The sequence below is a fragment of the Bos javanicus genome, chromosome 29, assembly GCF_032452875.1.
Source record: "Bos javanicus breed banteng chromosome 29, ARS-OSU_banteng_1.0, whole genome shotgun sequence".
Classification (NCBI taxonomy): Eukaryota; Metazoa; Chordata; class Mammalia; order Artiodactyla; family Bovidae; genus Bos; species Bos javanicus.
In genome coordinates this window covers 30,905,110-30,918,124 of record NC_083896.1, presented here as the reverse complement: position 1 = coordinate 30,918,124, position 13,015 = coordinate 30,905,110, and positions in this window count along the sequence as shown.

The following is a 13,015-nucleotide window of genomic DNA, read 5'->3' as shown; positions in this document are numbered from 1 at the left end:
TGCAGAAATGTATTTATGGCACAAAGGGAGATTTATGTATTTTCTAAAAATCCTGGCAGCCAATAATAGCCTTGACTGACTCTCTAGGGCTCCAAATGCAACTAAATTGTATTTGGGTATAAATCTAGATGCATTGTAATCTTAGACTTGTTTTCCTCCATTAAAGGCCAGATGGGGCAAAGGGGTTTGGAGGGAGAAAGTAATAAAATTATTTATAAAATACATAAAAATAAAATACTAAGCCAGAGAATGCCGTTTTGGTATAATCTGTGCAAAATCCTCAATGATATCATGCATAAGTACCATCTTGGTGACTATGCTAATGAATTCTAGGATAACAAGGATTCTGTACAATCACAGCTTGATGGGTAACATTTTATTTTCCTTAATGTTGTAGAAAGTTGTAAGGAAAATATATTCAGCAAAGGATTTGTCCCAGGGTGAGAGATTCCAAAACTGTTGAACATCTGCCATCTGATATTTCGTCCCTCCTTGACAATTTCCTCATTCAAGAAAGTACTAACAAGACAATGAAAAATTGGGAATGGAAGGACCATACTTTAGGGCCCAGCCTGTGATTGATGGGAGCGACCCTAGGTGTCAAGAAAACCAGGATGGAGGTAGGTGGTAAACAGTTTCAGAATCACTCTGTCTCTGAGGTGTGGCACGTATTCCAACAGTTAAATATTATAAGTGCCCAACAAGAACTTAAAAGATTTGACACAAGGCAATCTATGAAACTGTGCTAAATAAGGAGCACAGTCACTTTAGGAATTCAGAGAAGGGAGGCTTGGCCTGCATCCTGGATCCTACCAGAAGCTCAGGCCTGAGCACTCTTGGAAAGAATCTGTTCTTAAAACTAAGCATTCTTCTGCACTGTTGAATCTTGACAAGTTGTGTCCATCACCCATCAGCTGGAAACAGCTGTAGACTCGTGGTCACAGCAGAGGCCCTAATCTGTGGATGCTGGGTGACAGACACAGAAGGGGCACGGTAGCTGTTCTGACAGAGGGCGGCCTCTGTCAGTATTCTCATGGGTCAGCACCGCCATCAACTCCTATCCTATTGGATAGGAGAATTCATTTTGGCCATGGCCATTTGGGAACTCGGAAATTTTTTTTAAGTATCTGTCCTATGGAGCAGAACCAAAAGGAGCACAAATGCCCTAAAGACATTTTTTCCAACTAAATTACTTGCATTTATTTTTCACCATGGGGGTCAGAATCGAAAAGCTAACAGGCTCCAGAGGGACAGAGCACGCTAATTCCACTCATGGTAAAGGGCCTTTAAAATGCCACTCATGCCCGAAGCATTGATGAGTTTACGAGTTGCCCTGCTGGCGGGATGTGGCACAGACTCCCACTGGAACCCATTAGACGCCTAGAGATAGACGGGCTCTGCAAGGCCACACACGCAGCCACACCATCCCAAAGTTCTGAAAAAATTACTCAGCAATTACACAGATTTCCCAGCTCTAACAACAAGGCTAATGGCAGCCCGTTTGCAATTGAGTACAGTCGATCATTTAGCATGAAGACAGCTAAACTGTTCAGCATCAGGCCCAAAGCTCTACACACACTGAATATGTGTACATTCAGTAGCAATTCATAGAGAATTGTGGGGCAGGGCTGTGTTATGTGGTGCACACACTGGATACCACCCTCACCCATGTGGAGGCAGATCACATTCAACACCCGAAATTTTTGGAGATGCTCTCCTAACCAGCTTAATAGATACTGAGATGCCAAAACACCAGGTCTGGGTGCTCATAAGAAAGCATTGGGATTCCCTGATTGCTCAGGGGTAAAGAATCCACCTTCCAATGCAGGAGACACAGGAGACGTGGTTTCTATCCCTGCGACAGGAAGGTCCCCTGGAGGAGGAAATGGCAACCCACCCTACTATTCTTGCCTGGAAAACCCCAAGGACAGAGAAGACTGGTGGGCTACAGTCCATGGGGTCACAAAGAGTCAGACATGACTAAGTGGCTGATCATGCCTGCATTAGGAAGTGTAGATGTTTAGAGCTGAAAGCAAGCCTAATTGGCCTACTTCTTATTCTACAGAGAAGGAAACTGAGATTTCCAAATTTATGCATGAACATGCATATATTTGCACATGTGCCCATGCACACACACACACGCGAGGGTGACCAGCTGTCACAGTTTTCCCAGAACTGTCCTGGTTTCTGCACTGAAAAAAACCACACCCTGAAAAACTCTCAGATCTGGGCAGATCAGGATACTTGGTCACCTCAAAACACTCACCTCTCTAATGAACACTATCTAATCTAAAAAAGCTAAAAAAGACTAAGGACTATTAAAGACTTCCCCAAAAGTGTCATGACAACAAAATTCTCTTTGCAGGAAACTTAACCCAATTACCCAGGTCAGGTTGCCCTTGGAGCCAAAAGTGAAGAGACTCTGTGATCAGAGCATAATAGCACTTATTCTGGTTGTAATTAATGATTTATTGCACAGTCGCTTAGTATCTGTCACTTGCTGCTGGAAGCCTCATGAGGGCAGCGTGGGATCATAGGCCTGTTCTCTATTTGATGCCCTATGCCTGAAACAGTGCCTGACCCATGATAGGCATTCGGTAAATATTTGTTGAAGGCAATGAGCAAATTAATAAGAAAAATGTGTGGATACCATGATGTGGAGTTGGGAGCTCTTCAACTGAGCCACCAGGCAAAGCATTCCTCTTGACAAACTGGAAGCATAGAGAATATGTAGTTCTCTTCCACAGGCAAAAGTCACCCTATGCCATCCTGTAACCCTGATCTCCACCTTTGATTATTGTGAAGATACTATGACATCTGATAGTAGTAATAATAGCTATAGTAAGAAAGTTGAGGGCAGGAATACAGATGGAGACATAGAGAACAGACTTGCGGACACCCTTGGGGAAGAAGAGGGTGAGAAGAATTGAGAGAGTAGCTCTCAATATACATATACATTACCATATGTAAAACAGATAGCCATAACCTGTGGGAAGTTGCTATATAACACAAGAAGTTCAGCAGGGTGCTTTGTGACAACCTAGAGGGGTGGGATGGGGTGTGAGGTGGGAGGGAGGCTCAAGAGGGAGGGGACATACCTGTACTTACGGCTGATTCATGTTGTTGTGTGGCAGAAAGCAACACAGCATTGTAAAGCAACTGTTCCAATTAAATTAAAAAGTCAAGTGCTTTTGCAAAAGCACTCAAGATGTATAAAGCAAAGGTTTCATCCTATCTCAGGGCAGAGTCACTGTGCTCATAGCAGAGGATTTGCGGGGAAGGCATGTCATGCTCCACTGTGCCAGCGTCAATGGCAGGGACTGGCTGGACTCATCGCAAGGAGGTTAAGTTTATCACTCTCAGTCACTTCAGTTGTGTCCAACTCGTTGTGATCCATGGACTACAGCCTGCCAGGCTCCTCTGTCCATGGGATTTCCCAGGCAAGAATACTGGAGTGGGTAGCCATTTTCTTCTCCAGGGGATCTTCCTGACTCAGAGACTGAACCCGTCCTGAGTCTCCTGCATTGCAGGCAGATTCTTTACTACTGAGCCACTGCAGAAGCCCATTTCTATCACTGGTGGTCGTGGTGTAGTCGCCAAGTCATGTCCAACTCTTGTGACTCCATGGACTGTAGCCCTCCCGGCTCCTCTGTCCTTGGGATTCTCCGGGCAATACTAGAGTGGGTTGCCATTTCCTTCTCCAGGGGATCTTCCTGACCCGGGTCTCCTGCATTGCAGGCAGATGATTTACTGACTGAGCTATGAGGGAAGCCCATTCTGTCACTACCCTGTGATAAAACATGCGGTGAGCAAGTCAGGCCTGCATCTGACTCGGAAGGTTGAGCTCTTCTCCAACAGAACATTTGCCATGACCAGTATTGCCAAAGCCTTCAAGAGTGCCCGGCACAGAGTAGGAGCTCAAAAAGTGTCTATTGATTGAGAGTTAATGCAGGGTAAGAAAGGACGATGACTGAAAGAAGAAAACAAGTGAGTGACGACAGAGATGATGTCTCCAGTCCCGAAAGGACACAAAAGATGGACACACGGGAAGCATGCTGGGGACTTCCCTGCTAAACTCAGCTGTATCTCGGGAGGATGAATTCGGAGTGACAACTACTCTGTTTTTTTATATCAGTGACAAAAAATGACCTGACCCCACCAGTTCAGCAAGTCAGCACAGGTCTCCGAATATGAGACAAGCTTCACACTCGACTCCGCTGGCCACCCTCAGCCCCTCTAGAGAAACCTCCCCATCCAGGAGCAGCCTGTCCATTTTACTTCTCTCCTCGTCTGTTTAATTTCCTCCTACAGGACCAGCGGCAGCTCGATTGTGGACTATGTAATTCAATAGATTCACAGATATGTCTTGAGTCAATTTTAATTCTATTTAGAGGACAGTCGATAGAGTCATCTCTGGGGTTTTCAGAGATGAATTTCATATTCCATACACTGAACAATACAGATGGGAAAATGCACTGCTCTTTAAAGATACAGGACTTAGGTTTCTAAAGTGTTCCATTGTCTGTTCCATTTCTCCATTTCAATAAGGCTGCCAACTCAAGCTCAGGAGATTATTTAGAAACTGAATGGCAAGGGGGGCCTGCATTTGTATGTACAGAAAGCTCTAGACTGACTACTTCCCTTTAGGTTTGCCAAAATGGAGTTGGTCATCACATTTTTCTCAGGAATCTCTCACTCTTGTGCCTTTACCTGAACTCATGCTGTTCCCTCTTCCTGGAACGCCATTCCTTGCCTTCCATGCGTTCAAGATCCAGCTCAAATCCACACCCACCATGAAGCTTTCTCTTACCCCCTTCCCTCCCATTCATCCCCACACCCTCAGTGGAAGGAACCTCCCAGGAGCACTGCCTCTCTCACTTCATTTTAGCTCACATTTTTGCTATGAAATGATTTTGTTGCTGCTGTTGTTGTTTTCTCAGCTCATCTGCAAGCTCCTTGAGGGCAGTTTGAAGTGACATGAAGTCGCTCAGTCATGTCTGACTCTTTGCGACCCCATGCACTGTAGCCTACCAGGCTCCATCCATGGGATTTTCCAGGCAAGAATACTGGGATGGGTTGCCATTTCCTTCTCCAAGGGATCTTCTCGACCCAGGGATCGAACCCAGGTCTCCTGCATTGCAGGTGGACGCTTTACCATCTGAGCCACCAGGAAAGCCCAGTTTATATATCTGATTAATTTTGGTATCTTCCTGTATCCATCTGGTTTTGTTGGTTATTAGTTTGCCATTCCAATGAAGACGATAAATATGACGAGTTTCAGTAACTTTTGACAACAAACATTGATTTTCCTCACTTGTGACTCTGACAGTCAGCTGGGGCAACTTCTTCCAGGGTCTCAATTCAAGTTTCCCCCCTCATCTCTGTCTGGGATCCAGGCTGAAGAGGGCAGCAGCTAAGTGGGTGAAGCTTTCCTTCTGGTAAATTGCTGGGGAACAAGAGATGAGGGTAGCTCAGAGGTTAAAGCGTCTGCCTGCAATGCGGGAGATCCGGGTTTGATCTCTGGGTTGGGAAGATCTCCTGGAGAAGGAAATAGCAACTCACTCCAGTACTCTTGCCTGGAGAATCCCATGGACAGAGGAGCCTGGTGGGCTACAGTCCACGGGGTCGCAAAGAGTCGGACATAACTGAGCGACTTCACTTTCAAGAGGTGAGGTTATGCCAACAAGCAAGTCTCTGATTATGTCCAATCTGGTCCCACACCATTGGTCAAAGCATATCACAGGACCAAACCCAAAGTCAAGAGGAAGCAGGTGGATACTCAGCACCGCAAAGTCACATGAGCACATAATTGCATCCCATTGACTCCAGCGCACAGCCTGCCAGGTTCTCATGATGCTTGGCCAGTGTCTAGGAAATCCAGCAGATGCCATACGCATTCCCAGGAAGCTTGAGCAGGCTGATAGCTAACAGTGAACAGTGTCAGATTCATGATCTCCGAAGAAGAAGATTGAGCTTCGGGACCTGGGACCAGGCTTGATCACTCAAGAGCTTTTGTGCAGCACACTTTTATTAAAATGAGAAGGAACAGAGAAAGCTTCTGACATAAACATCAGAGGGGGATGGACAGTGCCCCCCTCACTAGTGTTACCAATGGAGTTTTATACTTTTTAATTAATTATTACCATAAATCAAAAGAATGTCTCAAATTTGTGAAAATTTTATCAGATCCACTCCCACAATTTACATTTTAGGATAACAGGATTAGAACTTAAAAATAGAAAGCTCATACCAGACTCACTCCCTTAATATACATTTTAAGAGATCAGAATTAGTCAGAAGGTTTTCAGGAAGGAGAAACTGTCCTCAAACAGGATTCATTGTTGTTATATAATCTCTGAAGTGAAGTCGCTCAGTTGTGTCCAACTCTTTGCAACCCCATGGACTGTAGCCCACCAGGCCCCTCCGTCCTTGGGATTTTCCAGGCAAGAGTACTGGAGTGGGCTGCCATTTCCTTCTCTAGTACAGAGTTTAAACTGAGTTCTTTGTTGTATAATCATCAGTTCTGGGTTTAAAGAAAAAAAACATTTTATGAGACTAAGACTAAGAAATGTAGAGGGAAAAAAAAAGTGTTTGTTGTTTCCTCCTCAATGAGACCCCAGACCCCTTTCTCTTCCTCAGGGACCCCGGACTTCTTATCAATCTGCCTAGGAATTGACACTCTCAAGGCTACCCACTGCCCATATGTCAGTCAGTTCAGTCAATTCAGTCCCTCAGTTGTGTCCAACTCTTTGCGACCCCATGGACTGCAGCACGACAGGCCTTCCTGTCCATCGCCAACTCCCAGAGTTTACTCAAACTCATGTCCATTGCAGAGAAGGCAATGGCAACCCTCTCCAGTACTTTTGCCTGGAAAATTCCATGGACGGAGGAGCCTGATAGGCTGCAGTTCATGGGGTCTCGAAGAGTTAGACAGGACTGAGTGACTTCACTTTCACTTTTCAGTTTCATGTGTTGGAGAAGGAAATGGCAGCCCACTCCAGTGTTCTTGCCTGAAGAATCCCAGGGACAGCGGAGCCTGGTGGTCTGCCGTCTATGGGGTCGCACAGAGTCGGACATAACTGAAGCGACTTAAGAGCAGCAGCAGCATGTCCATTGAGTCAGTGATGCCATCCAGCCATCTCATCCTCTATCGTCCCCTTCCCCTCCTGCCTTCAATCTTTCCCAGCATCAGGGTCTTTTCCAATGAGTCAGTTCTTCACATCAGGTGGCCAAAGTATTGGAGTTTCAGCTTCAGCATCAGTCCTTCCAATGAATATTCAGCACTGATTTCCTTTAGGATGTACTGGTTGGATCTCCTTGCAGTCCAAGGGACTTTCAAGAGTCTTTTCCAACACCACAGTTCAGAAACATCAATTGTTTAGCACTCAACTTTCTTTATAGTCCAACTCTCACATCCATAAATGACTACTGGAAAAACCATAGCTTTGACTAGATGGACCTTTCTTGGCAAAGTAATGTCTCTGCTCTTTAATATGCTGTCTAGGTTGGTCATAACTTTTCTTCCAAAGAGCAAGCATCTTATAATTTCATGGCTGCAGTCACCATCTGCAGTGATTTTGGAGCCCCCAAAAATAAAGTCTGACACTGTTTCCATTGCCCATATGTGGCCCAGCACAATTCTGGAAGTTGTTTGAAGTTTAACATATAAGCAAGTTTAACACATAAGCAAGTGAGTAGAGATCAAATCAGTCACTCCTAAAGGAAATAAACTTGGACTATTCACTGGAAGTACTGAAGCTGAAGCTCCAATACTTTGACCACCTGATGCAAGGGGCCTATTCATTAGAGAAGATCCTGATGCTGGGAAAGACTGAAGCAGGAGGAGAAGGGGGTGACAGAGGATGAGACAGATGGTTGGATGGTGTCTTCAACTCAATGGACATGAGTTTGAGCAAATTCTGAGAGATAGCGAAGGACAGGGAAGGCTGACATGCTGCAGTCCATGGGTTCACAAAGAGTTGGACACGACTGAGCGATTGAACAACACCAACCAAGTGAGTAGTGTCAAGACTGTAACTCTTTGTGTGCAACACAGTCTAGCTCCTGGAAACCTCCTAGCCTGGTGTGTATCCACAAAGGGCCAAACGGGGTGGGAGAAGTAGGCAGATAGTCGGTGCTAAGTGATGTTTGGAAAGTTTGGGGGAAATCGTCCATTTCAAGACTTTGGCACTGGTGGGAGTATTGCCACTGGCCTTTATTACTAGAGTTCTGCGGATGAAAACAAGATCTTTGCTCCTTCAGATTTCCATCTGCTCCCACTGCTTTTTCCCACCTGAAGTGAAAATCCTCTTCTGACGGCCTCTGTGGCAATATGTGCTGCAGCGTCCAAACACCTGCTTGTGTGTTCAGGTGGTGAATGACCAGCAGGTGTGTCTGAAACAACTATAATCCCGATTTCCCTGGGACTAAACAACATTTTAAAAGAAGGAAAGGAAAACAGATTCTCTAGAGTAGAGCCTCTTATATGTACTCAGCTCAGCCAAGTTCAAAGTGTTCTCCTTCCATTAATTCATGAATACTGAGAAGTAGAACAGAAAGAAGGCTGCACACACCTGCTGTTCCTCAAAGGATGAAAGAGAGGGACCCAGAAGAGGCCAGTCTTTTTTGGAAGGTCAGCGAGTGTCGCGTTGTTAGCCAAGGTTTAGGGTGCAGAAATGCTGGGCCCTAAGACTCAGTGCCTGTCACCAGAGCTCACACGGAGAGTGTTATTATGAAAGCACTTATTCTGTTATTGGATTTCATTCCAGTCAGGGTTGAAGGAGGCTTTTAATTGTACAATAAAGTCCATTTGTTTGATCCATGATCACAGCTTTTTAAATTGTGTTTGCTCCCACACACTCAAATCTACACTGCTCACTACACAGTAATTAGGCAAGTCGATCATAGTCCTTAGTATAAATTAACGAGGTTCTACCAGAGTGAGCTTCTGAGGTCTGGATGAGACCCTGGAATGGTTCTCTCTCCCCTCTTCCACTCTCACGATAGATGATCAATTTCTTTAACTCAAATTGCGTGTTCAATAGCCCTCTCTTCCCAGAGTCAGCAAGTCGGCCGAGACTTACACTTGAGAAGGGGGACTGGTGACAAGAGAGAAGCTGGATGGAAATAGAAGGTTTTTGCATGCTACCTTGGAGAAAAACAGTGACATCTTAGCAAAGACAACAGAGTCAGTGGTAGCCACCATCCTCAGCCAGGAACGATTATCTGGGGATCATGTGTTTTCAGACTTCCTGTAAGTTTTCTCCTGATGTGATGTTAGTGGAATAATTAATGTATATCAAAGCGAAGTCTGGCCCAAGTGGATATTTAAACTGTATACCGTGTTCCCTTGTCTGATGGTTTCTTTTTCCCTGCCTAAGAAAGCCCAAGTGAACACTTAGTTCCCTATTATGCCTTGGAAAAGAACTTTGACGGTACTAACAATAGCATCACTTGGAGACATAAAGTTGAGAGAACATATTCTCCAGTGTCACCAGAATGGCGTATTTGTCTTCTGATTAATTTGCCCTCACCGTGTGTTATTAGGAGGTAACACAGTAGTTTTGTTTAATAACCAGCTTCACCGCCCATGGCTGACTCCAAACTGATCACTCAGGCCTGCTGATGAAAGTCCTAATTCATCCTTGTTAGAGCAATTAGAGGGAAATTGGATAACCGTGCCTCTTCTCACAAAGGTCTACGTGAAGCTCTAGCCTATCCCCCAAGAGGTTAAACAAACGCTCACTTTGGCTGCAAGTGAAATAGATACTTTCCTTGTAAGTGAGATAGGACCAAATTAATTTAGACCTCAAGAAGTTTTTAAGTGGGAGCTGAAGCTTAGCCTCTCTTCTCCTAGCTCCGTTCCTCTGTCTGCACACGGCCAGGTTCAATGTTCTCTCGCCGTTAGAAATCAATTATGACACTCTGCTCTACTGCAGATGATGTTCTGGCCTGAACTACACTTCCAGCATCCTGACTTCAGTTGCTTTTTCTTCCTGACCTTGACATTTCAGTGGGGCTTCCCTGGTGACTCAGACGGTTAAGAATCTGCCTGCAATGCAGGAGACCTGGGTTTAATCCCTGGGTCAGGAAGATCCCCTGGAGAAGGCAATGGCTACCCACTCCAATATTCTCACCTGGAGAATCCCTTGGACAGAGGAGCCTGGAGGGCTACAGTCCATGGAGTTACAAAGAGCTAGACATAACTGAGCAGCTAAGACTTTCACACTGACGTTTGAGTAGTTGTTTGAAAATGGAAAACTTTTTTTTTTTTTTACATTGGAGAACAGTCTTATTTGGTTTTGATTTTCATTTTTAAAATTTATTTATTTTTGATTGAAGGATACTTGCTTTACAATATTGTGTTGGTTTCTGCCATACATCAGCATGATTCAGCCATAGGTATACATACGTCCCTGCCCTCTTGAACCTCCCTCCCACCTCCCACCTCTCTCACCCGCTGTGTTATCATAGAGCACTGGATTTGAACTCCCTGTGTCATAGAGTAAATTTCCATTGGCTATCTAATTTTGCGTATTGTACTGTATATGTTTCCATGCTACTCTCTCAATTTAAACTGAAAGTGGAAACTTTTCAAAGCATTATGACACATCTTGTCTCTGATCCGTTCCATTTCCCTGATGGGAATATAGCCACCGCAGGCTTGCTTCTGCCTGGGAAAAGGGTGTTTCTTCTATAGATGGACTTACAACCATATGGGAAAATTTCTGGGGTTGAGGAAAGGGTTATAATGGACTCAAGAGACTAGAGTCCAGAGGAGAAATGCAAAAATGAAATGAGACGTGAGGAGAGAAGTCTGTTGTGTTATGACAGAGTTGGTTTGGACCCAAAGAACAAGCAAGAAGCAAGTGTCATTGAAGAATCAAAACATTTCTGATCCCTTGGCCAATGCTTCAGCTCATTTGGCTCTGAGTCTCAATTATGCGTCTAATTTCTTGGGTCTCTTGTCTGTTTTCTTATCTGTTAAATGAAGTCCTTGTGATCTCAAAAGTTCTTACTGACTCTGTAACATGAAAGTTTTTTTGCAACAAGTAACAGGGCAAATGGGGTTCTGTGTGTGTGTGTGTGTGTGTGTGTGTGTTGGCTCATGAGAAATCCAGCAAGGAGATGCTATGGACATTGGTTCAGCAGTTCGTAGTTACCAAGATCAGCATCTCTGCAATTCTTTGGGACTTTTTCTCATCTTGTCACCTGATGGCCTCCCAGACAGCTGCTGGCTTCTAGCACTGACATCCACAGTGTTCCATAGGAGAACAAGGAAACTCCTCTCCCCAAGGCTTTGTGTTTCTAGGAGAGAGCTGCTTTCTCCGTAGGTTTCCGCCTACATCTGGTTTCCCCAGGACCTGTACTTAGCCATCCCTGGGTGCTGAGGAGCTAAGAAGTCAAGCATTTCATTTTCCAGGTTTGTCAAAATGGAGGCAAAGCAGGAGGGTGTGGAGGTGGGTTGTGAGTCAGCAACCAAATCTGTCACAGGCTTTGAAGCTTGAAGCATGGTCTCCCTCAGCTTGCCTGTCTCAGACCCACAGAGGAAGGAGGTGGGCAGGCTTTATCACTGCCTGTAAATATTCCCTGTGCTTCCAGCCACACTGAGGGCAGTACTTTGTCACCACATGAACACCGGTGCAGCCAGGCAACTTGCTCTGGCCTGTACGTGCCAAAGTGGCGTGTTTATGTTCCAGATGAAAGCATTTATGAGCAAGCTGGCAATTCTCAGTGTCTTCTCAGCCCCTACAGCTAGAGATGCTCAGGTGTCAGAAGCTCCGTCGTCCCAGGTCTAGGTGTGAAGATGAAATGGAGCAGAGACCCCTGAGGGCACATGACAGACACACAGGAGCAGCGTGATTCGGGAAGGTGCCAGTTATCACAGTACATCTTAGAGCGTCTGGACTAAAACACACAGGCAGACAGGATGTGCTTACTGTTGAAACTTCCAGGCACTTCCCTGGTGGTCCAGTGGTTAAGAATCCACCTTGCAATGCAGGGGTTCAGTCCCTGGTGGGGAACTAAGATCCCACATGCTTCGGGGCAACTAAGCCCGAGCGTGGCCACTACTGAAGCCCACACGCCACAACTAGAGAGTCCGTGCACTGCCATGAAAGATCCCACATGTTGCAACAAAGATCTCATGTGCCTCAACCAAGACCCAAAGCAGCCAAATAAAGAAACAAGTATTTAAAGGCAGAAAATTCCACAGCCACCATGAGGGCCCAGTCTGGAGCCTGGCCTCGCCAGTTCTTCCCGAGTTTGGTCACTTCCTTTGCTCCTTCCTCCACTTCTGCCCTACTTCTTGAGCACTCCCCAAATGCTCTTCTGGCCAGGGACGTGATAACAGATCATCCTCAGAGGGGGAGCGCCTATTAGAGCTCAGTGGCTTTGTGCTGCGATGAGGACCAGCTGGAGGCGGTCCTTCCAGCATGTCTTTGTTAGATTTCTCTCTGGCTCCTCAAAGCAGAGGGGAGAAGGAGGATCTTTCCCAGGCTAGAGCACTTGAAATCACTCATGTGCTGTGGCAAATGCGATGCTAATAACAGCTGGGTTTTGTAATAGTTTCCTGGGATCCATTTTCACCATCATCATCACAGCCACCATCATGGCCATCATTATTATGCTCGTTGCCTCTAATAACATTTCACATTTAGGGAGCACTACCATTGGGCTGGGGACAGGAAACATATCATCTCTTCCCACAGAACATACATCTTTAAAAAGCCAAGGGGATAAGCAAGCCATAGAGACTCCAGGAGAGATGGATAATCCTCACCTACTAAGGCAAAGTAAGGAGCGTAGGAACATGAAGAAGGTATGGATTAGACACTCAGGAAACTTGTTCCTTCCTCATCTATGGGCTTCCCTCTGTGACCTAGACAAAGCTCTGTCTTTTTAGGGTGCCACTTTCTCCAAATTACTATTAATATTAAAAATCTAGTATTCTGGCCTGGAGAATGCCATGGACAGAGGAGCCTGGCGGGCTACAGGGGTGGCAAAGAGTCAGACA